The sequence below is a fragment of the Heteronotia binoei genome, chromosome 2, assembly GCF_032191835.1.
Source record: "Heteronotia binoei isolate CCM8104 ecotype False Entrance Well chromosome 2, APGP_CSIRO_Hbin_v1, whole genome shotgun sequence".
Taxonomy (NCBI): Eukaryota; Metazoa; Chordata; class Lepidosauria; order Squamata; family Gekkonidae; genus Heteronotia; species Heteronotia binoei.
The window spans coordinates 108,143,468-108,169,824 of NC_083224.1; the positions used below are offsets into that span (position 1 = coordinate 108,143,468).

General features: G+C 45.0%; 1 protein-coding gene across 1 annotated transcript in view; it reads right to left on the reverse strand.

The window, feature by feature from the left end:
- AGBL4 (AGBL carboxypeptidase 4) overlaps positions 1-26,357 on the reverse strand; it is an 801,122-nt gene that overhangs the window by 397,766 nt on the left and 376,999 nt on the right. The window lies entirely within an intron of this gene.

Here is a 26,357-nt window from a genome sequence, read left to right on the forward strand (position 1 = left end):
GGTGGTAAATTCAATTGTTTGAAATGTAATCAGAAAAAGTACAAAACACCTGTAGAAATTGTTAATCTTTTTTTTAATAAGCAAAACAGGAGATACTACAGGCATGAAAAAGTTAACCTTATAACTACTGTGAAGATAAATACTACAGTTTTCTAAGTACCTAGCATTGTTTATCCATAGTATAGTTTTAAAAGCAAATCAGGTTTCAGCTGTTTGTCTCACTGCTTTTAGGGATTATAAAACAACAACAACAAAGCTGCCCACCAAGAAATCTTACTTATTCTTCTTCTGAGACTTCCAGAGTATTCTGATTTACTTGTTAAAGGGGGTGCATATTTATGGGGGGGAATCAGTCTTCTTATTCTCTAAATCTGATCTATCATAATCATATTTTATTATCTAGACTAGTAATAATGTCCATTGTGGGGAGAAATACAATGGACACTAGATATTTGCTGTGGGTGAGTATCATGGCCTGGGAGTGGGGAGGGAGGGGCAAGCTAGAGGGAGGCAAGGTATGTTGAGAAGGGAAATGGAGAAAGTGGGGAAATGTGGGATAGGTTATCAGAGAAGAGTGGTAGATTGAGAAAGAAAGGTTGGGAGGTAAAAGAGATGGGGTAGATTGCTTTTCATTTCCTCCCCCATCTCTAAAGCCTCTATCTAGGAAAACTACAGTGTTTCTCCAAAGTGGGGACCAAAACAGCTTACATCATTCTCCTCTCCCCCTTTTGTTCTGCACAACAACCCTGTGAGGTGGGTTAGGCTAAAAGTGTGACTGGTCTGAAATCACTCAGCATCCATGGTTAGAAACTGGATCTGGCAGATTCTGCTCTGAAGTTCCAATTACCATATCTCACTGTCATAAGGGGGTTGCCTCAGCAGGGTATAATGACTCTGAGTGTACCATTTTCTCCAGGGGAACTGATATCGATCTGGAGTTGTAATTCTGTGTGACCTCCAGGCCACCAGAAGAAAATAGCTGGCTTTCCATCTCCTTTCTCCTTCCTGCAGCCTCCACCTAGGAAAAGGACAGTCCTTCTCCACAGTGGGGACCAAAGCAGCTTACATCATTTGCCTCTTCCCCTTGTGATATGCATAACAACCCTGTGAGATTAGGTTGAAAGTATGTGGTTGGTTCAAAATTACCCAGTCAGCTTCTACAGTAGGAATCTGGGTCGAGCAGACCCTGCTCTGAAGCATTGACTGTCATGTCACAGTGGCTGTCATGGGGGGCTGCTGCTCAACAGGAGCAAGCAGCTGGGCCTAGTTAAGTCATGCCAGTCAGGTGACATCAAGTCACCTAGAGGGTGCTGCCAGGCCTAGGGTAGGAAACTCCCAGATGGAGGCTGAAGAGCTCCTGGTATCACAACTGAACTCCAGACAACAGATTTCTCTCCCCAGCCTGGAGAAAATAACTGCTTTAGAGGGTGAGTCCACAGCTGGGGCCTCTCCACAAAATCTCCAGGAATTTTTCAACCTGGAGCTAGCAATTGTAGTCAGTACTGGCCCCAATGAATTCTCCCTCAAAGGCCTAAATTTATTTATTTTATTTTATTTACTTACTTTAAACTTATATCTCACCCTCTCAGAGAACAGGCTCAGGGCAACTAATAATAACCAAGGATGACATATTAAATCACTAAATCAATATAAAACTAAAAAAACTATAAAACTATAAAAATCACATTAAGGTGCTATTCACAACTTCTTATGGTGGTTCATGGTTTCCTCAGTGGGCCAGTTCAATTTCTATTAATTTCTTAGATGGTCTGTCCATCGGTAGTCCTTGAGACATTATCTAATTTCTCATAGCTGGTATTTACTCATTTAAAAAGGTGGCATTACTCTCCAGTCAGATGACATAGGCTAATTGAAATACTTCTGTTTTACAGGCCCTGCAGAATTGGGAAAGATCCTGCAGGGCCCATATATCTCCTCCAAGTGTTCCACAGCATTGGTGCTGCCACCAAGAAGACTCTGGCCCTTGCAGAGCTCAGTCTGGCCTCTCTTGGTCCACGGATGAAGAGAGGATTTTGCCCTCCCTAACGCAGTGCTCTCTGGGGAACATGTGGGGAAAGGCGGTCCCGTAGGGCTTTATAGGTCAATACCAGCACCTTGAAGTGGATTCGGAATGCAATAGGCAGCCAGTGCAGCTCTTTTAGCACCAGCTGAATGTGCTCCTATTGAGGGAGCCCCATTAACAGCCATGCTGCAGCATTCTGCACCAGTTGCACCTTCTGAGTCAGAGTCAAGGGCAGCCCCATGTAGAGGGCATTACAGTAATCCACTCTTAAGAGGACCATAAATAGACCTTGAAATGGCCCCCTCCCCCCCTTTTACTGAAAGAAACAAGTTGGTTGGCTAGCAACAGGGACTGAGGGGGAAGTGAAGGCAGCTTCTCCAGTGGTCCAGTCTTAAACACAGGACATCATATACTCTCTCTCTTCCTGTAACTAGAATAAAACATCATTGTTCTGTTGGGAAGTGAAGCAATTTTTTCCATTTATGAATCTCTGGCTGTCTGGTTCCCCAGAGGAGGAGGGGAAGGAGCCCTCAGCCAATTGAGGGGAGGCTTTCTGTGGCAGTTTCCCTTCTCCCTCCCTCATCTAATCAAGGAAAGGCTTTCTTTCTCTCCTCTGTGAAGCGCTGTCTCAGTCCTCAGCTAATGGAATGCAACAGACCTTGACTGGTGGTTGGTGGGCCAATGATTGATGTATACCTCTCAGTCAATGGAATACTTGCATTTTGCCACCCCGCAGGGCTTTTATTACAGAGAGGATAACTTAGTGATTGGTTCATTACTAAATAGAAGACAAGCAAAATAAGTTTGGATAAGTCAATCAACAGTATTGCAATTGCAGACACACTAAATAATGCATTTTCAATCTACTTACAATGCACTCTGCAACTGGATTTTGTCAGTTCACACAGTAAAATCCAGTTGGAAACTGCATTGAAAGAGGATTGAAAGTATATTATTTAGTGTATGTAATTGTATCCCAGGTGCATATGAGATATAAATGATATAGCAAGATAAGAAGGCCAATATCAATTTTAATCTCTATTAAAAAACAATCTACATTTTTCTGTAATTGTTTCAACTAACTGACCAAGATGAAAGTAACTTGAAGCAGACAGAGTTCATTGACTTTTGAAAAGTGCTTGAACTCTCAGTTAGCTTGCAAACTCAGCAAGAAAAGCTTAGTGATGAAAGAACTACCACTACTGCAGTTTATAGGAGAAGGCTGCTCTGGCAATTTAAAGATCATTGTTATGCTCACCCATCTCCCAAATATATATGGAATTTATACTTCAATGCAGCTTTCACAACGAGTCATTCTTTTGTGTTTTCCGTAGAGTTTCATTTAATGTGACTGCAAGTTGCACTACTCTTTTTTTGCAAGCTAAAATCAAGCAGAAACAATATGCCCATTATCCAAGACAGCCATGACATGGCATCTTATCAGAGCAGATTATTGATTTAAAAAGCACTTCATGGTCATTGTCCATCTTGCACAAAATAAGCATTGCATTGTCAACAATAAATCCTTTCAAGATAAAGATACCAGAGTTTTTAATGTTACCAGAACCAGTTCAAAAGTTATTGTTTGCTTTCAACACAAAAATGCTATTATGCCTGCAGCAAGCGACTGAATAATCTAATCCAGTGCAGTAAAACTGACTACACTGTTGGGGAAATGGGACAGCCACCATCAAAGCCAGCAGAGGAAAACCCCACATTTTATTTACAGTTTCCACTTCTGTATTGGTATTTTTTTCTTGTAATATGACTGATGGTCAGTATAATTTTAGAATGATAACAAAATCTAATACACAAGAAACATATCTAGCGCTAAAATTTGGGCATTAATGATGCAAACTGAAATGATTCTTTTCAACAGCTATAATACATAGATGCAATTATATAAATAAGTTTGATGCAATGCTACTTTACTGAATGCATCAGAAAACCAAGACTGAATCTTCAAGGATCTTGGTGTTCAGATTGCCTGGTAGCTGTGGTCTTGCTTCTGACAGTGTCTGGGAGTCTGAATCAGCAGAACCCAACAATATTAGGTGTTAGTTGGGGGGAAAGTGGGGCTCTGTGTCATGGGTGCTGGGGACCCTGTAGAGGAAGTTGAGCCTGCAGCAGAAACTGTGCCCCTGCCACCTGCACCAGTGCCCCTGCCTCCTGCTGGAGAAGATCCCAGCCCCCCTGCCTCGCCCTCTCGGGTGGCGCGTGTACGTGACCGCCTCCGTCAGGACCTCAGGGATCGGAGGAGGGCGGCACGCTCACAAGCAAGACGCTCCCTGAGCCCTGAGTTTTGAGAGGATTCTGGCCCTTCTAAGAGCAAGGATGCTTGAGTTGCAACAGGATCCTGGCTGCCTCTCTGAGCCAGCAATTAGCCCAAATGGGCAACAGCCAGCAGAGGGCTATATAGCTGTAGGCTTTGGGAGGAGGCTTTGTGGAAGCAACTAGTCATCTACCTGACGTCCTAGCATCCACTTCGGCTTTTGACTTTGGACCTCCTGACCTTGGCTTGACTTCTGGACCCCCTGACTACGGCTTCTGAACCTCTGACCTACGATACCTGGACAACGATTTGGCTTTGGCACCTTGGACACTCTTGCTCACCGGTTACAGACCTTGGACTGCCCCTGGACTTCGCCTGGCCTGGCCCCAGCTCGTGACACTCTGTGTGTGTAACTCTTTGGCTGCCACTTACTGAGTAGCCTGTTTCATGGGCCGTTTTCCCACTTACCTTATCCCGGAGCGATGTCCCTCTTCACCGCGCTGCGTCTGTGCGGATTTCGCACAAACTGCTGCGCAGCACCAGGAAGAGCCGCGTAGTCTCGGGGCTTTTGCGTCACAAATGTAAACCGCCAAAAAGCAGGTTTACATTTGCGACGCAAAAGCCCTGGGACTACGCGGCTCTTCATGGTGCTGCGCAGCAGTTTGTGCGAAATCCGCGCAGACGCAGCGCGGTGAAGAGGGACGTCGCTCCGGGGTAAGGTAAGTGGGAAAACGGCCATGGTGACTCTGAGGGATAGTGCATACTTAACTGTGCATCGGCTTTTTGGTGCCAGGAAGGTTTCTGTGCGTGTTATGTTTTTTGTTCTGTTCTGTTTTGGTTTTTCCTAAGCCTCTGTGCCGTAAGGTTTAATAACTTGATACATGGAAATAAGTTTAAAAATAAATAATTACTAGTTGCAATGATTTAGATAATGTAAGGTGGGAGTATGTGGTGCTTAATTCATAGTAATTTAGGAATTTGTGCCTGTTGGCTAGATGGTAAGTTTAAGAAATTTTAATTGTTTTATATTTAGTAGCATTAATATTATAAATATGATTACATAGTGTGCCTTTTGACTGTGTAGTGAACCTCCATTTCGCTTCTGGTAGCTCCCTTTGCAGTTAAATTCACATGTTGAAGAAAAAAAAAAAGACACTGTTGAGGCTTTTATTTTGATCTTCTTCAGTTTGCCTCTTCAGGCACACTAGCTCCCAAAGAGGTCTCCTGCTGTTGCTAAGAAAGCAAGGTGGGATCTCAACCCTTGGGAGCCAAATGTGGCAAGCTGGGAAAGCCCAGACTACCTCCAACACTTTGCATGACAGCAGTCATGCCCCAATGGCATACAGGGTGCCTCTCATCAGGCTAGGAATGCATGCATTACAGCAAGAGGCCATGATACATTGAGAGGATGCCTCCCAGCACAGCCTGCTCCAGCCACTGCACAACCCATTCATTTTGATAATACAACTGTTTTGAAGAGTGTTTCACAAATGCTGGTACATTTGTGGGCCACTTAGGGGCTTGCACTACCACTCTGGAGCCCCCCACCGCTGCCCACATGGAGAGGAGACCTCATTCCCCAGTGGAGTCTAGGCCATCCAGAGCTTCAGAAGGAGCCACCATGGTGAGAGCCACCTGAAGGGAACCAACTTGAGGAAAATAGCAGAAGTCTTGAAAGTCCACAGATGCTCATGATGTGTCTAGCAGCAGAGGCTCCTCAGGTGAATTATCCTCTGATGATGAGCACTCTGCACACATTGATGGGAAGGGTTATCAACTTGGATATTCAGGTGCAGGGCAGGTGGGGAGCCCAGTCTTAGCAATGTCTGGTGGATCTGAGCACCCCTATGAGACCATGTTTTCCCCTCAGTACAGTGAGTTAAGAAAAAGTTTTATTGATGAATTAAAGCATATACAATACAAATCAAATCATATCAAGAACAAAAATTGCATGTGAGACTTCAACATAATACAGCACACAAGAATAGTTTGGTGGACCAAACAAGCCCAAGTATTAAACAAATATGACTTTCTATAAAAGAATTAACACATAGCAGTTGGTCTGGTGTGACATTAAGAGGCACATAGATCTAAGAGAGGTGTAGATGTAATGACTAAAAAGTAAAAAGAACACCCTCTGCACTTACTACAAACAAGCTTCAGTACACAGGCTTCTTGGACAGAAAAAAAAAAAATATATATATATATAGGCTTCTTGGACAGAATATATATAGGCTTCTTGGACAGAATATATATATTCTGTCCAAGAAGCCTTCATATATATATGAAGGGGCCTCGTGGCACAGAGTGGTAAACTGCAGTACTGCAGTCCAAGCTTTGCTTATGACCTGAGTTCGAACCTGGCAGAAGCTGGGTTCAGGTAGCCAGCTCAAGGTTGACTCAGCCTTCCATCCTTCCAAGATCAGTAAAATCACTACCCAGCTTGCTGGGGGTAAGGTGTAGATGACAGTGGAAGGCTATAGCAAACCACCCAATAAAAAGTCTGCCGTGAAAACATCATGATATGACGTCACCCGAGTCAGAAACAACTGGTCCTTGCTCAGGGGACTATATATATATGCTGAAGATATATGTAATGGACGGGTGCTTGCACAGGGGACTACCTTTATATTATATATATATGTAATGGATTTTAATTATTAAAAAACTATGAAAGATATGTTGGACAGCTTGTCCTAATAGCAGAGCTGTCATGAAAAATGGTTAGGTTGCAAACAGGACTAGGAATAAGTGAGTTATAGAACAGGACTACTCTTTGATATCTGTGGGAATAGAAAGGTGTTACTTGTTAAAACTAAGCACATAGCTCCAGTGTGAATAAATCTGATTATTCTGGTTATTCTGCTAAGATTCCTGTATTAGCCTTCCAGTGAAATGCATTTTTAGTTTTTTTGAATAGTTTTGCAAGTTGTTTAAAGTTATTGGGGAAAGTTGTATGCACAGAGACTAGGGAGCAAATGCAAAGGGGGGAATTAGATATAGTAGCTACAAAACAAGCATGCTTTTGTTGTCAAAGGAATTTAAAAGTTACATCACTGTATTAATTTACAACCAAGTGTTTAACAGACCTGTCTGGGAGCAAATTTAATAGTGTAGACTCATTTACTACCATTTACATATCCAAATCAAATTTCAAATTTTTCAGATCCTACAACCTTTTATACTAAATAGTATTTTACCCCGAGGTTGCTTATACCAAACTTAATTTTACTGCCATAATATTGCTAATGTTACTAACAACACCATCCTTAATACCTTTTCAAACATAATACAATATCTAATTTAAATTGCAATCCCTTATATTCACCCATTTAGCCTCACCAACAAATTTCAATTTTAGAAGCCAGATCATAATAACCATTTTCCATGGTCCATTTCAATTTTAGAAAAATCCCATCCTTTTTTTTATAAAGTGGGTAGTGCTGCCTTAATATCCCCCCCCCCTTTTTTAAAACTTTCCAGGTTTTAATCTTCTTAACTTGTGCCATAGTGTTGTGGATTTTCATTGAGTTGGTGAAATTCTCCCTTCTCTTCTTAGTTCCTCAGGAAAAGGTCCGGCCCCTTCCCAGCCGAGCCAGCTTGCTGGCTATAGGCTGGGGGCCGTCTTTGCATCCCCGGAAGGAGGGAGTGGCAGTAACATCACCCGACATACGGGTGTTTTTGCAAGGCGCGGAGTTGGGGCTATATAAGCCCCGGCTCCCGCTTTGCCACGCAGTTTTGTCTCGGCTCTCTGGAGAGAGCCACGTCCGTCAGTGCTGCTCAGGGTTGTGGCCTGGGCAGCTAGGGTCGGAGCTCGAGCGAACAGCTGATCAGCGCAGGCGGCCGGTGCTTCGCGCGGCAAGGCACGCTTGCGGCGGCTGTTTGAAGTGGCGTGCGAGCTTCGGGGGATCAGCTGTTTGGCGCGCTTGCGGGGAGCTTCCCGAGGATCAGCTGCTCGGCGCAGCTTGGAGTTTTCGCGCGGCGGGTCGCGCTTGCGGCGGCTAACAAGCGCAGCGAAAGGGCGGTTGTATCTGGGGCTTTCAGGGAGGCCGGGAAGGACCATTGCTGGGCCATTTCTACCTCATTGCTTTTGCCCTACTGGGCTGTGTGCAGCGGCCACTAGTCGACGGGAGCGTGGGAGGCTGGCCACTATTAGGCGGCCCCTTCTCTAGACGTTTTCTCCTGGTGGGGGAGCCGGGTTCCTTTGCTGGTGGTGGGTGTGCCACTCTTCCCTACCCCCCCCTCCCCACCCTGGTTTGCTCGTCCTGAGGGGAGAGTTTTTGGTCCAGGTGCTGGGGCTTGTGCCTCTAGCAAACTCCCCCCCACCCTCTCTCATCATCCCTTCCTTACCTTGGGGTTAGCAGTTCCGAGGGCGGTGCCTGCCCTGGGTTTGGGATAGGCAGCTTGGGCTACCCCATTGATAAGGGCGTATAGATATCTCCTCCTAAGGGTAGGTGGGTGGGGCTGAAAGGGGCCTTTGGGTCGTCTGTAAGCCCCAGCCTTGTGCTGGTCGTCAGTAGAGGATGGCCCCAAAAAAGGGTCAGGGCAAGTCTAAGGGCAAGCAGCCCGCTCGCCCACCCCGGGGGCGGGGTCAGCAAGGAGCCCCTGCTGGGGACCAGGGCCAGAGTGAGCGGGTTCGTCTCGCCATTATTAGTCAATTGGCTGCCCTCGAACAGGAGCGTGTGGCCAGGGGTGCACCCATTTGGGAGGGCCGTCGCCGTGCCACCGGTCGGTCGGCGCGGCTGACTTTTGAATCCGAATTGCTTGCAAGGCTGTCTGCTTTACAGGGTGGGCAGCCGGAGCCCGAAGCGCCGCGGGAACCTGACCAAGAGGAGGATCCAGGTGAAGGCCCATCGGGCGACGGGGCGTCTGGAAGCGGGGGGACGCAGCCCCCTGGAGGGTCGGGCGTCTTTCCGGGTGACGGTGGTAAGCCCCTTACACTGCCTGTTCAAGGTTGGCCTTGGGGTCCCGCCCAGTCAACCCCCCATCTGCTGGGGGCGAGCGGGGTGGGATGGGGGCCCGGGTGGTTAGGTGCCAGTGAACAGTTGGGCCCCGCTCAGCCACGGGCTTGGGGTTTGCATGCACCCAGTTGGCTGTCCAGCGCAGTTCCTACCCCTATTGGTCAGCAGGTGGGCGCTGGGGCGCCCCCTGCAGCCCCTCCCTCACTGCCCACACCGGGCATTTTGCCATGAGGTGGTCAACAGGGGGCACAATGGCAGGGGGCATGGCCTGCAGCTCAAGCGGGTGGGTGGTTCTATCCACCAAACCCCTATGCAAGTATCCCCTTTCATGCTCTCCCTTATGGCGACACTTCTTTGACTTTGGGGGAGCATCTGACGACGGCCACGCGCGAGAAAATCCTCCGTGGGGAGTACGTCGATGTTTTTGGTCTCCTGTTCAGGGAGCTCGAGAAGAAAAGTAAGGATGAGCTCGACGACAGGGACAAGGAAAAGATAAAGCGCAGGAAGGTTGACAGGGCCTGGGCAAATTGGTTGCCCGGCTTCCTGATCTATGCCGGGGTCATCGCAAGGGCACAGCCAGCTAGGGCGGCCGCCCTCTTTCAATATATAGATATAGTCTATAGGGCTTACACGGACTTCGCCGGGGCAGCATGGCTGCAATACGACGAAGCCTTTCGGATGCGGGCCGCCGTCAATCCCGGAATGCCGTGGGACCAAATAAATCAGCAGCTGTGGTTGCAGCTGATGGCCCCGGCAAAACCAAATTCCGGGGATAGGTCCGATAGCGGCCATTTGGTGCAGAGATCACAGCAACAGGAGACTACCCCAGGCGCCCGCATTTCCGCGGGCCAGCCGGATCATTCCCGGTTGTTGTGCTGGGAGTTTGCCTCCAAGGGGGTCTGTCCCAGGGAGCCTTGTAAATTCCGTCACGAATGTCCGCTGTGCAGTGGGCCCCATGCACTTTCGGCCTGCAGTAGATCAAAGCCTGGAGCGGGCGGTAAGCGCCCCGGAGGCGGCGGCGGCGGTTCGCAGCCACCTGGAAAAGGGGCCCAGCCCCATCCGCCTGCCGGCTCTCAGTAGGTTATTGGCTACATACCCGTGCAGGGCTGATGCTAGCTATTTACGGGATGGTTTTAATCTGGGGGTTTAGGATTCTGTACAGGTGGCTCGCCCCCCCCCCTTTGTAGACCCCAATCTAAGATCGGTTGTGGGTACTGAACTGGTTGTCCGGGATAAAATAGTTAAGGAATGCAGTCCTCCGCAGATTGTTTGGGGGTGGGCCTAATGTCTGCCCTTCCCCATTGGAGTCGGCATTGTCCCACGCTGCCTGCTGTTGGCCTTCTTTGGGGCCCTGCACGTAAGCGAACTGGTAGTGCAGCCAGGGGCGGACACTTCTGGCCTCCACAGCTGCTGCTATGGGCTACGCGCCCTCTGCCATCCAGCATATCGGCCGATGGCGGTCAGCGGCTTATAAGCTTATGTGTGCCCCTTGGTCACTAGCAGGCTGTTGGGTGGTTGGTTAATTTTTGTGCATGTTGCTGACTGTGGTTTGTTTTTTCAGGTGCTGTGGCTCGGGGTGAGAGAAGGCGGGTTCTCATCTGCGGGCACAGCATGGTTTTTTGGGCTGCCCATTACGCCAGACGGTCTCCTGTGGGCACCCAGCTCGGTCTCAGTGCATGGGCTACTGTGGAATGGCTGGGTCGTCGGGGGCTGCGCTGGCCCGGGATCATGCCTCTGTTGTTCAGGGAGCGAAGGGCGTTGCCTCCTCACATTCTTGTCGTTCACTTGGGAGGGAACGACTTGGGGTTGCTGCGTGGGAAGGCTCTTTCCCAGCAGGCGTTGGCTGACCTCCGCGAAATTCGTCGCAGGTGGCCTGGGGTTATACTGGTGTGGTCGGCAATTTTGCCACGCAGGGTGTGGAGGCACGCCATTTCGCCGGGTGGTATTGAACGGGCCAGATGTAAGGCCAATAGGGCCATTCAGAAGGCCATGGAGGACGGACTAGGAATTTTCCTCCCTCATCCGGCCATACGGGTCAATCAAGTTGACCTGTATCGGCCGGATGGTGTTCATTTATCCAATTTGGGCAACCGGGCCTTTTTAGAGGAAATTCGGCAGGGGGTGCGGTCGGCTCTGGGCCACCCGTTGGGGCGCTAATGCCTAAGCAGAGGCTTGGCATTGGCGGTGGCTGGATGAGGTTTGGCCACTGGGTTTTCCAGGGGAGCACCTATGGCCTAGCACCGTTGGTGCGGTGGTCTGCAGGAACCGTAGATGGGCTAAACGGCTCAGTACGGTGATGCAGATCACAGGGAGCCTCACCTGGGTGGATCTTTCCATGGGGATTGATGCCAGCCCGGTTGGTGATGGCTGGAGGCCTGGCCGCTCAGTTACAACCCGATTACGGCGGGTTTGTGCTGGGGGCAGGGTGGCTCGCCCTTTGGACAAGGCGGGGTCCAGGTGTTCACCCCAGGGCTTGTCTGGTCTGGTTTCCCCCCCCCCTGCCAGTTATATTTGTTAATTCTAATAAAGCGGCCCGGTTTAAAACCCAACAATTGTGTCTGCCTCTTCATTCCGACTGGGGGGGCAAGGTCCGGCCCCTTCGCAGCCGAGCCAGCTTGCTGGCTATAGGCTGGGGGCCGTCTTTGCATCCCCGGAAGGAGGGAGTGGCAGTAACATCACCCGACATACGGGTGTTTTTGCAAGGCGCGGAGTTGGGGCTATATAAGCCCCGGCTCCCGCTTTGCCACGCAGTTTTGTCTCGGCTCTCTGCCCGCCCGCCCTTCCCATTGGCAGTACAGGTACATGCCGGTCGCCTGTTGGGGCCAGGTAGGAATTTTTTCACTCCCGCACAATTGGCCTACGTGGGGGTGTTTTTCACCTACCTTGTACTGCCTAGTAGGTTAGGTTTTGTTGAGTATTAGTTCGGTCGCAGGCTGGATGAGGTTTGGCCACTGGGTTTTCCAGGGGAGCACCTATGGCCTAGCACCGTTGGTGCGGTGGTCTGCAGGAACCGTAGATGGGCTAAACGGCTCAGTACGGTGATGCAGATCACAGGGAGCCTCACCTGGGTGGATCTTTCCATGGGGATTGATGCCAGCCCGGTTGGTGATGGCTGGAGGCCTGGCCGCTCAGTTACAACCCGATTACGGCGGGTTTGTGCTGGGGGCAGGGTGGCTCGCCCTTTGGACAAGGCGGGGTCCAGGTGTTGACCCCAGGGCTTGTCTGGTCTGGTTTTCCCCCCCCCTGCCAGTTATATTTGTTAATTCTAATAAAGCGGCCCGGTTTAAAACCCAACAATTGTGTCTGCCTCTTCATTCCGACTGGGGGGGCAAATGGGAGCCATGTTGAAACCATTCTCCCTTGCCTCTATCTTGAAAGCTTGTGGTCTTGTCTTAATGACTTGTGGTTTCTCTTCCTCCTGTAAGAATGCAGCTTCTTCCTCCATTTTAGTTTTAGGTGGTTCACTCTCAGGCAGTTGCATGTCCACTGGTCTTGTCTCCTTTAACAAATCTTTAATTTCTTGGTGTGTTTGGTCCTGTGGACTGTCTGATTGATTAAATCTATCACAAAACTCTTGTACATGGTCCGCTAGAAGACATAGAGCATGTTGTATGGGGAGCATAGCAGTAATAAGAATATTTTGGGAAACTTCTACAATTGATTGAGATGCCATCTTCCCCACAGTGTAACTCAGTCCAGTAACTGGATCAGTTAGAACTTATTTAAAAGAAAGAAAAAGCCATAAAGTCCACGTAAGGCTTTTCCAATAGTGCAGTCTAAAATCTCCAGATTTTTAATTTTGGATATTTTCATCTATGTTCCAATTTAAAGTCACAGTCAGCCTTTTATCATATTAAAAGTCCAATCAGTAATTTTTAGCTATACAACTAATTCAGTCCATATGTGGATAACTGATCCAATTTCTTGTTTAAAGGGATAATTATCCCTTAAAAATTAGTTCTGAAAGTTTGAGAGCTGCTCCATAGATTGAGGGGGGGGGGGATCCTGATGATGCATCCCCCTTCCCTTCCTTTCTGAACATCCAAATCTGGTGCAGTAACAAAAACAAAATTTGCAAATAGTATTTAGGAGTAAACTTACTTGCAGAAAATATTTTCTGTACTTGCAGTAGAGATTCGCTTGGTCTATTATTTTCTCTTAAATCAGGTGTTCACTTCTTGGTGCCAAGATGGCTTCTGTGACGACTGGACTATCAGAGCAAATGGGGAAAATCAGACCCTGGCCACCACTGGGACCCATTTCTCCATTGTGCTTCCTACTTCAGGGACTCTTTGTTTAGGATCCCCAAGGGGTCTGGGTATCCTGCAACCCCTCCAAGTCACCCAGATCAGGTAGCTGCTGGAGGAGAGCTCCACAGCTTCACCCAATGTTGAAGTGGCAAAACCTGGAAGTCATGATGACAGATTTCTGATGCTAAAGGCTCCAGGGCCAGAGCAATAGTATGAGTGATAATGGACAACTCTGATGTGTGAATGAATTAGAAGTGGTCACATTTACTCTGACTCAGGCCAAAGGAGCGGCATAAATGAAATTCTTCAATCTAAGGAAGTTATCTCCAAAGTTCATATGACAAAGTAATTGTTGCAAATAAGTAGTTTCCAAAGTGTTGAAGGCTTTCTCAATATCCAGAGAAAACAGCAACATTTCTGGACTGTTCTTGGAACAAGAGGAGATAAGGCTGATTGTCTGATAGATGTTATTAGTTAGATCACGACCCAGCATAAATCCTGCCTGATTATGATGTATGTACTCAGTAATAAAATTAGATAAACATTAGGCCATAAGGGAGGTGAAAATTTTGTAATCCTGATTCAGAAGCAAGATTGGTTGATACGATTAAGGAAGAGAGTTGTCCTTGCCCTGCTTGGGTATTACTACAATTGTTGCTTCTTTCCATGAAGGTGTCAGCAAATATCGGGACCATGGAGATGCCATAACTGAAAAAATAGCAAATTCTCTCCATTTATAAAGTCATACAGTATAATTAAACAGTCTTCTTCAATTTCCAAATAGGTGTTAAAGGTACAATACAATAATGCAGTTGAAAGACCATCCGGTGCAAACATAGCTACTGTCCACAAATCATAATAATTTTTAATAAAGTCTGATAAAAGAACCAGTCCAATTTTGTTTTGGATATACTATCCTTCTTCAAGGGACCGTCTTGTCATGTTCATGGGTTCAGTAGACTTGAAATGCCAAAATCTCCTGTTTGTTTGTGGAACACCTCTGCCAATTTCTATCCTGAATGCTGACAGATAGAAATTGGCAGAGAAATTCCAAAAAAACCAAAAACACAAACAAAAAAAATCACAGAATTCTGGGAGATTTTGGCACTTCAAATCTACTGAACCCATGGACATAACAAGAAAGTCCCTTGAAGAAGGATAGTATATTTGAAAAAAAATTGGACTGGTTCTTAAGAACATAAGAGAAGCCATGTTGGATCAGGCCAATGGCCCATCCAGTCCACTGTGTTACACAGTGGCAAAAAAAAAAGTGCCATCAGGAGGTCCACCAGTGGGGCTAGAAACCCTTCCACTGTGCCCTTCCCCAAGCACCAAGAATATAAAGCATCACTGCCACGGACAGAGAGTCCCAACAATACGCTGTGGCTAGTAGCCTTTGCTCCATATGCTTAACCAATCCCCTCTTGAATCTGTCTATGCTTGTAGCCGCCACTTCCTGTGGCACTGAATTCCACGTGTTAATCACCCTTTGGGTGAAGAAGTACTTTTTAAAATAAGTTCTAACCACTTATTTCAACAATTTCATTGAATGTCCATGAGTTCTCATATTTTGAGAAAGGGAGAAAAGTATTTCTTTCTCTACCTTCTCTATCGCATACATAATCTTGTAAACCTCTATCATGTCACCCTGCAGTCATAGAATCATAGAGTTGGAAGGGACCTCCAGGGTCATCTAGTCAGGCCCCCTGCACAATGCAGGAAACCCTACCCCAAATTCACAGGATCTTCATTGCTGTCAGATGGCCATCTAGCCTCTGTTTAAAAACCCCCAAGGAAGGAGAGCCCACCACCTCCCGAGGAAGCCTGTTTCACTGAGGAATCGCTCTAACGGTCAGGAAGTTCTTCCTAATGTTGAGCCGGAAACTCTTTTGATTTAATTTCAACCCATTGGTTCTGGTTGTTAGCCACCCTGAGACTGCTTCGGCGGGGAGGGCGGGATATAAATAAAATGATGATGATGATGTCGTACCTTCTGGGGCCACAGAAAACAATTCTACACCATCCTCTATATGACAGCCCTTCAAGTACTTGAAGATGGTGATCATATCACCTCTCAGCCGCCTCCTCTCCAGGCTAAACATCCCCAGCTCCTTCAACCTTTCCTCATAGGACTTGGTCTCCAGACCCCTCACCATCTTCGTCGCCCGCTTTCGGATCTGTTCCAGCTTGTCTATATCCTTTTTAAAATGTGGTGCCCAAAACTGAACACAATGCTCCAGGTGAGGTCTTACCAGAGGAGAGTAAAGCAAGAGTAAAGTATTATCACATCACATGATCTGGACACTATACTTCTGTTGATACAGCCCAAAACTGCATTTGCCTTTTTAGCCACCGCATCACACTGTTGACTCACGTTTAGCACTAAGACCCCTTGATTCTTTTCGCACATACTACTGCTAAGACAAGTCTCCCCCCATCCTATAACTATGCATTGGATTTTTCCTACGTAATGCAGAACTTTAAATTTCTCCCTGTTAAAATTCATTTTATTGATTTTAGCCCAGTTTTTCAGCCTGTCAAGGTCATCCTGTATCCTGTTTCTATCTTCTACTGTATTTGCAAACCCTCCCAATTGAGTATAATTGGTAAATTTAATAAACATTCCCTTTATTACTTCATCCAAATTATTGATAAAGAACAAAACAGGTCCCAGGACAGATTCTTAAGGCACTCCACTTGTCACCATTCACAAGCACTCTTTGGGTGCAATCTGTCAACCAGTTACAGATCCACCTAATGGTAACAGGATCCAAACCACAGTTTACCAACTTGTCAACAAGGATAGTATGTGGAACCTTATCAAAAGCCTTACTGAAATCAAGATAAACGATGTCTACAGCATTCCCCTGGTGCGGCAAGGTAGTCACTTTCTCAAAAAAAAAAGAGATCAGGTTAGTCTGACATGACTTGTTCTTGAGAAATCCATGCTGGCTCTTAGTAATCACATCCATTCTTTCTAAATGTTCCAGGACCAACTGTTTGATGATTTGTTATAAAACTTTTCCAGGTATAGACGTCAAGCTGATGGTTGGTAGTTACCCGGATCCTCTTTTTTCCCCTTCTTGAAGATGGGGACAACATTCACCCGCCTCTAATCTATATATATATATTGGCCACTGTGTGACACAGAGTGTTGGACTGGGCCATTGGCCTGATCCAACATGGATTCTCTTATGTTCTTATGATGTTGTTTCTTTAAAAAGAGAAAAAGAGAAAAGAAATATCTAAACCAAATAAGCTGGAAAAAATCAAAATCCAACACTAAGACCCTTGTTTAGGATGTAGTTTCAACAAGCTTCCTTCCCAGGAAGAAACTAGGGAGAATACCTATAGGTCTCCCTAACAAGAAACCAGTTCTCTCCTCAAGGAGGACTAAACGTGAGAATAAACCAAATGGAAAACTACCAAATCCAACCCCCCTTCCCATTGTAAACAGTTTTACAGCAAACTCCAAAGTGTTCAATTAAGAATAAAGCTTACAATATCTTTTTTTAAAACACCTTATTTTCTTATATCTATTATTTTTCTTAAAAGTGTTTAAACTAACTGTAACTTGAGATATCTGAAGCAGAATAAGAAAACATTGCTTTGACCATCTTTAGTTTAACAAAATAATAGAATTCAACAAGGCAGCTTTCTAAAACCTTCACTAGCTTCCTTAAGAATTTCTACAAAATGCATAGCAAACCTTCATGTTGTATCTATGTTAACTCTTGGGACCTTGCACAGACTTAAATGGAGAGTTTCTTAATACGGTATGCCTTATCAAAAATAAGCCTAATTAAGGACTTAGACATAAAAAGAGAATAGTTAGATACACAATAGTTAATCATTTGTTGTATTTGTCCAAAATATTCATCTAGATCATCGTGTTTTTTGGTTGCCATCAGGAAAAGAACTCATTTTTCCTATTGGTAAGAACTAGGCATGTTTGAGCTACTCAGGACTTATTCTAAACAGACGTAAAAAACTTGGCAAAAAGCAAAAAATAAAAGTGCGTTGAAAAGTGGAGAAAAGCCAGCCTATTCTATTAAAATGCTAAATACATCCCTATTTGATAATATCCATAATCAATAGTTATTTATAGAAAAATATGACATGAAGATTTTCCCCTACTTGATCTTCTTCCATTCACTTTCAGTTAATAAAAGTGAGACAGTGACGCACTTACAAACGATGCTAAAATATTTAGAAATGTGTTCCTTAAGAGTTTATACAAAAAATTGATTAGTACCAGTTAAAAATTGCTGTAAGTAGATTGTAAAATTCATTAATAACTTAAGTAGTAAAAATCCGGAGTTAAAAAAAATCATTATTAGTATTTCCAATCATTTTTCTAAGACGATCAGAGAAAAACACACATACACAAACAAATACACTCCTAAATGTACACACATACACTTACTCACACACACCTATTCATACAACCCTCCATGCACCACCCTATGAACTAAGAGATACATCCTATAAAAGCATACCTAAAGACTATAAAGAAAAAAATATATAGAAGGAATGGGAAAACTGGCTTGAACAGTAGTTAACAAAGAGAGATATTGGACCACTAAATTACAATAAATAAACTAAGTGTTATGACTAATAAAACATTTTGTGAGTTCTGAAGCCTTATTAACGCATTGTATAGCCGTCTTTTTTTAAAAAAATTCCCCCCTTATCTATTTTCAATACCTAATACCTAATACTACTCAAACAAATGTACCAACTAACTGCTTAAAAAGCTAGTAGCCTAATAACTAAGGCCGTTTTCCCACTGAGCTTACCTCGGAGCGACGTCCCTCTTCACTGCGCAGCATCTGCGCGGATTTCCCACCAACTGCCCCGAGGCTGCTCCGAGAAACCAAGTAGAGTCGCAGTTTTTGTGTCACTAATGTAAACTGGTTTTTAGCAGTTTCCATTTGCAACGCAAAAGGTCGGGAACTTCCTGGCTCCTCGGAGCAGCCTAGGAGCAGTTGGTGGGAAATCCGCGCAGACGCTGCGTGGTGAAGAGGGACGTCACTCCGAGGTAAGCTCAGTGGGAAAACGGCCTAAGAGTGGTCAATTGCTAAAGTTCTGTATTTGTGAGGCTATGCAGTTCAGACATCAGCCAACTCATGGTCTTCTTGAGCTGGATTACGCTTCCACAGCTCTTCCTCTTAATCTGCCGTTAGTTTTAAATTGAGTGCATTCATCAAAGCTATGCCAGAGTTCATATCAGAGACTTTGTGTAATACACCATTTTTGAAGAGTAAAATGTCCGAAACTGGGCTCCATCGGAAACGCAGATTGGCTGCATGCAGTATGGACGTAAAGACCTTTAATTTTTTTTGCTTTTCCAAGATTAAAATGCGTTTCTTGTTGTAAGATAAATCATCCTCTTTACAAGCTTTTTGGAAAGATGTAACTGAGACTTTTCTTTTCTGATTCTGCTTTTCTTTTTGACGTGCTATTTTTCCTCTTGTTTTTGGTGGCATTGGAGTCCACAAAATCGGGAACAGAGATTAATGGGGAAGGAGGCTATCAGAGCTCTTTCAATTTGCGTCCACCATCTTCTCGCGACGCTCCGCCCCCGAAACACAGCCCTAGAACCAGAAAAGCATGGCAGGAACACTTTCCTGACAGCAGCAGGCAGGTTGCCCAGTGTTGGATCCATCCCCATGCTTGCCAGTGCTCCTTTAACTGTGCTCAATAAAAGTCATGGCCATATTTTCACAAAATATTGGTCTCTGTGTGTTTCCTTCCTCTGGATCTCCACTTATCCTCCCCTGAGCCTGCAAAGATCAGTTCCCCTGAAGAAAATGGCTACTTTGGGAGGTGGATTCTATGTCAATGTACCATGTACCATCCCTCCCCTCCCCAAACCCCAACATTCTCAAGCTCCACCCCCAAAAAAATACCCAGGAATTTCTCAAACTAGAGCTGGCAACCCTACTTTATTATACTTTATATTGCATATTTTTCTGCATACTTAAAAAAAACTATTGTTCCAATATAACAATATTGAGCATTTCTATTATACAATTATAATACAGCAGAAATAGAAACTCCTTGATCACAGACAATTTTAATACAGAGAGGTAAACATAATGCTATCCTAATCATATTTATTCAAAAGTAAATTTCATTGTGCTTAGTGGAACTTACTGTTTGCTCAGGATTGCAACATTAAAGAAAAATGGATACTAATGCCTCAGATTGACCAGGCACAACCATGATAAAAGAACATGGGAATAACACTAGAATGAGGGCAAATTTATCACAAAACTCCACAACCTAGATCACAATCACTACCCACCCAAATAGAAACAAATTCAAGGTCTCATTAGATCTCAACCTATCCAACAGTAAAACTGCCAGCGCCAGCTTGGAACATTTCTGGATGTTTGGGGACAGTGTCTGGAGAGGGCAGAGTCTGGAGAAGAGAAGATTTAGCAAGGATGTGGTGCCATACAGTCCATGCTTTCAAGCTGCCATTTCTTTCAGGGAAACTGATCCCTATAGTCTGGAGATCAGCTGTAATTTTGACAGTTCTCCAGATCCCACTTGGAGGTTGGCAACCCTAGCTACAAAAAATTCTAACACCATCTACACACCATCTGTCTTTTCAGGATGGGTCCTTTCTCCTAGCTTTCTGGATGTTTGCATGCAAATTATATTTTTCACTAGGGGCTTGGGGAACTCACACCAGGATGTCATTTTCTATATGCGATGGTTACAGCAGAGGTTAGCCAGAGAATGGCTATGCCTCAGCCATCTGCCCCTTGCACATAAGATTCAGATGGTATTTATGTGTTTGTGCTTGTGTGATAAGATATTTCAGAGGAAAAAAACCCTCTGAATTTTAAATTTCAGCGTAATTGATAGCACTTTTAATCTGCACACAGAAGCTTAACTGCAATTTAACAATGTATTTCAATTGGGAAAACCACCAGACATCTTCATCTACTATATTTTTAAAATAATGTTGATGGGAGAAAGTAGTGTTCTTGTATCCAATATTTTATGATCTTACAGTCAACATTTTGCATCATCAGGGAGAAAGTTATCACTTTTGCAGTTTTATTATCTGTCATCCAGCTGTTACACAAAATATCACATGCTTCACCCTTTATAAGAAGCAGTCTTGACAACTGAGACACCAGTCAGCCTTCCTACACAATTACTATCAAGCATCTAGGGCTCTTTACTCTGGCTGCAAATGTGTATGTAATTTCTGTCTACTAATGCTTTGCTTTCACTTGATTCTTCCTGGAATATAAAGAATAATTCAAAGTCAGTGTTTAAAACTGAATACAAAAACATATGCCACATAGTACCTACACAACATAGATAACAAGTGCACTTCAGGTCCATGTTTAGAGCAAAGGCAAAACATAAAGGATGTTGGGGGGAGGGGAGTATTCAAGCTATTATTCCAAGTAGAAGTGATTTCCATGAAATGACAAACCAAATTTCCTGTTTGAACAACACTTGCCTTTTTCAGCCCAGGCCAATGCACTTTTATTGTTTGTCAAGAATATTTTGGAATTTAGAACCCCTCAGGCTAGATAATTTCATATTTCACATAAATTACTCCACCTCACAGCCATATTCCTTCAAGAAATTCAGGAAAACTGCCAAAATAACAAAAATGATTCAAACTTTAGATATTACAATAAGACAATAAGATACCAACTGAGTTTTTTAGCTTCCTGTGCAGGATGGTTCATTAGATGGCTCAGAGATAATGTCGGTTGCACTGGGGTTTTTTGCCCTAACACACTCCAGGAAATCAAACTAGATCTAATGGGTTTAATTTGTCTCCTCAAATGAGTGTTCTGGTCCCTTCCGCAGGCTGCTACATGTTTTAATGCAGTCTCTGGGATTCAAATGTTCTTTACAAAATTACTGTTACAAATGGTCCATAGGCTAGACTGAAATTTTGCAAACAACAATTCTTAATATTAATTGCCAAGTTTATAAACTGTATTTTATAATATACTGGATATAGTAAGGGTCTGTTTACATACTATGGTTCATTATCTATTAAGAAGCAAACCGTATGAGGTACATTAATAGTTAGTTACCACTGCCTCCAATCCAGGGCATTGAATGGACATTTACATTTAAGCACTTGAGCACTAAAACAGCACGATATCTATATAGATCTTTGTATAGGATGCAAAGCCCAGTACTGGCACATGTGCAGGTATCCAAAGTTACAATCTTCATGGTTTTGCAGATCTTGTACTTAAAACTCATCTAATGTATACTCATGTTGCTTTCACCTCCAAACAATACAGTGTTTGGATGGACATTTTATTGTTCCTGGATTGCTTTATTGTTCCTGGATTGTTCCATGCCTTTTAAGAAATCTGAAGAACTCTGCTTTCACTTACAATTCCTTATTAATGCTGTGGGGTTTGTAATAACTCCATTCCTCAATCCAAGCCAGGATTTAAGAATTAATCACAAACTAATCCACTCCAGAATTTTTTTGCCGATTGTGAGGGGGCAAGGTGAAGGAGGCAGGTTCTGTGTATTCAGCAGCAGTCTGGGCTAGCCAGATTTAAAAGCCCCCCCCCCTTCAGCTGCTTAAATTCTGTGCTGCAGTCAGCTTGCCCTCAGTCTGTCCGTTGCTGATTTGGTGGATCAGAACAAAACCTGAAGCTGCGCATCTGGATGACCACATGCTTCACACAGCCTAAGAAGGAGTAGGAGTTCGCTGTCCTCTGCACAGTGCCATTGTTTTTTCATCTAGCATTTCAGGCAAGTAGTTTAAAGGCCACACCAGATGGTTGGCAGCCATGTGCTCTCAGGCGGCAGTTGATCTGTGAATAGAGTGAAAGCCTGCTGCATTTTTTCCAGTGTTCCAGCTAGGAGTTAAAGGGATGTACCTGCTGGTTGATAGCCAGGTGCTCTCGGGCAGCAGATGATTGGCAGCACACAAGCCAGTTTTTAACAGGGCAAACACCCGCAGCAGTGGATATTGTCTGGCATTTTTGCTGGCTAGCCTTTTCTTTTGAATCTGGACTGGGGCTTGGTTGGCTTGCAACTGTAGCTGGGCCAGCAGAACCAGGTGCATTTATCCAGCTACACTATTCATCATCATCAGCCTCTTTGTCAGCAGAACTATGGTGGCAGGGGCCTCTGCATTGGCAGGACACAACGGTACTGGGTGCTAGTGGGGGGAGCACGTGGTTGCTACTGTTTGGGTGTTAAGCTATTTTAAATTCTGTACATTTTTTAAAAATATAACCTGATTATATCCCGCCCTGAGCCATTCGTGGGAAGGGCGGGATATAAATCTCAAATAAATAAAATTGTTATTAGAATGTTGTTCCTCTCTGAGCTCTATATGGGGGAGGGTGTGCTTTGAGTCTAATGAAATAAATATTATGTAGATGTTTTCATCCTCCTTTAGCCATAGGGCAATGCAGGCAAAGCAGGCCCTCAGGCAAAAAAAAAAAAAGTGGTTGTCCAAGGGCAGTGTTAAGTGCACCTTTCAAAACTGGTTTCTGGTTTATACTGCCTACATGAGCCTAGTTTCCTCTACCTATCCAGAATGTTGATAATTTAGGGCAGTGGTGGCGAACCTATGGCACGGGTGCCAGAGGTGGCACTCGGAACCCTCTCTATGGGCATGGACGCTCCCTCCCCGCCCCCCCTGCACACAAGGCTCTGGAGTCATATCTCATTGAAGCTCCTCCTCTCTCCAAACTCAGGCTCCTTCCCCCAAACCTCCAGGTATTTCCCAACCCAAACCTGGCAACCCTAACTGGGCCTCCTTCAGAGAGACAACAGGGCACTCCAACCTTTTTGAGCTCATGGGCACCTTTGGAATTCTGACATGGGGGGGTTGGTGAAACCACAATGCAGCCCCCAAGCACAACACACAGAGGAAAATTCCTTGCAGGTGTTTCTGCAGTTTTAGGGAGGGGGTTAGATGGGACCCACTAGAACAGGGGTGACCAAACTCGCTTAACATAAGAGCCACATAGAATAAATGTCAGATGTGTGAGAGCCACCAGACATGAACTTCAGATATCTGAGAGAAGGGAGGAAGGAAGGAAAATAGGTGGGGAGGGAGGGAGAGAGCTGGAAAGAAAGCAACTTAAACTTTAAATGCATTCTCCAAGCCACTGGCTGGCTTGGATTGAAGAAGTGGTTTAAAGAGACAAATGCCTTCTCTGGTGGGGGCTTCAAGAGTCACATGTGGCTCCTGAGCCACAATGTGTGAAAGAGCCACATGTGGCTCCTGAGCCACAGTTTGGCCACCCTTGCACTAGAGAGATGGGTATAAGGCAGCTTCACGTTTTCATGTGGCCAAGACCTGGTTGTGTGTCATATTTCATAACTGTTGTGGCATGGTCCAAGTCGAAGGGAAGAAGAGAGCATGGGTGTGTAGGGATGGGGTAGGGGGAGAGGAGAGATCAGGACCTTGAATCAAGCATGTTTTTTGAAGGGATGTGGGTTTATTACAGGAAATGCTAGTTTGGAACACTTTCCCTATGAAGAAAAGTTAAAACATTTGGGGCTCTTTAGCTTGGAGAAACGTCGACTGCGGGGTGACATGATAGAGGTTTACAAGATAATGCATGGGATGGAGAAAGTAGAGAAAGAAGTACTTTTCTCCCTTTCTCACAATACAAGAACTCGTGGGCATTCAATGAAATTGCTGAACAGTAGGGTTAGAACGGATAAAAGGAAGTACTTCTTCACCCAAAGGGTGATTAACATGTGGAATTCACTGCCACAGGAGGTGGCGGCGGCTACAAACATAGCCAGCTTCAAGCTTGGATAAAAATATGGAGCAGAGGAACTGTCTGGGGCAGTGATGCTCTGTATTCTTGGTGCTTGAGGGGGGGAGTGGAAGGGCTTCTAGCCCCACTTGTGAACCTCCTTTTTTTTGGGCCACTTTGTGACACAGAGTGTTGGACTGGATGGGCCACTGGCCTGATCCAGGTGTCAAGCATGCGGTTTCAATGACGAACCAGGTTTGATACAAAACTACGTTTATTGATAGACTGATACTTTCAGTGTAACAGATTCTTGAGAGTGATGCCAAAGATACATTGATACAATACTTTTAAGGCATACTTCAAAAGGATTCCAAAAGGTGGGGACGAGGGATGCGCTCTCACGCATAAACTATCATTAATGTCTACATTCTCATGGCGTTATCAGGATTCCATCCTTGCTTTCCCCAAATGTGCCACACTCCCTAACAGGAATGTATGGGAAGGTGCAGATTACTCTTTCTCAAGTTAGTTTCGTTTCTCTCTACTTCTACTTTGCAAGCAATAAAGTAAGAAGGGGGAGGGGAAAGAATAACAGAGTTAATAGATCTTGGTCCTCCATGATATTTCACAGGCCAGCTTTATGGAGGACCCTAAAACAGTCATTTACCAATGGAATTCTACCATGCTTGACACATGGCTTCTCTTATGTTCTTTTCTTATCCCACTTATCTGGCAGAAATAGCAGCCAGGATCGCCTCTGGTTTAGGAGTGGAAAGGGAGGAACTGCAGTCTTCCTTGCTTTCAAATACGTTGCTTCTGATAGCAGTATCTGAGCAGAGTTCTTTCAAGCTCAGGGACCATAAGGCAAATTGTTGATAAGCTGTTTTTGAACTGTTGTACTGCTGTTCTGGTTTCTCAGAGCATCCCTGACAAGTATTTGTCCAGCTGCTGCTTAAAGACTGTCAGTGAGGGGGTTGATTGCACTGTTGAACAACTCTGACTGTTAAAAAGTTTTTCGTATGCCAGTCCTCTCCTCTGCTTCCAGCAGGAATAGCTCCCTGCCCTCCTCTAAGTGGCAGCCCTTCTAATACTTCAAAAGAGCAGTCATGTCTCTCCCCTCAACCTCCTCTTCTCCAGACTGAAAATCCCCAAGTCCCTTAGGCTTTCCTCATTGGGCTTGCTCTCCATGGTTACTCAGAAGTAATCTGCAGTGAGCACTGTGGCACCTACTCTCTACACATGCACAGGATTGCAGTTTTAGTTTAAAGAAAGAAGAAGATATTGGATTTATATCCCACCCTTCACTCTGAATCTCAGTGTCTCAGAGCAGCTCCCAATTTCCTTTATCTTCCTCCCCCACAACAGACACCCTGTGAGGTAGGTGGAGCTGAGAGAAGCTCTCCCAGAAGCTGCCCTTTCAAGGACAGCTCTGTGATAGCTATGGCTGACCCAAGGCCATTCCAATAGCTGAAAGTGGAGGAGTGGGGAATTGAACCCGGTTCTCCCAGATAAGAGTCCACACACTTAACCTGTACACCAAACTGGCCCTCCTTTCTCACATCAGACTTTCTAGTTAATACAATTCAGACTATCCCTGAAGTTTCCAATGGTAGCCATGCTGGTCCATAGTAGAACAACTAGGTTCGAGCACCTTAGAGACCAACAAGATTGGGGGGAGGGGGCACAAGCTTTCCAGCATTAGAGCTCCCTCGATTAGATAAAAGGAGCTTTGACTCTCAAAAATCTTGTTCTCTAAGGTGCTGCTGGACTCAGATTTAGCCATATAAATCAATGGACTCCTTTCATCAGCTTAATTTATTAACTAACATCATGTATCCCCTGCCTTCCTCCCCCAAAAGGACACTGAAGTGATTTGACACACTCTCCCCTTCTCTTTTATCCTCACAATGAACCTATGAGGCAGGTTAACTCAAAGTATATTACTGGTCCAAGGTTTCCTAGCAAGCTGACAGGGCAGAGTGGGCATATGAATCAGGACCTCCCAGATCTGATTTGGATACCCTAACCACCAGCTCCTACTAAACACACTATATTTTAATGTATTATTTCCCCCTAATGGCAAACAAGAATGATGTTTATAATGTATATTACATG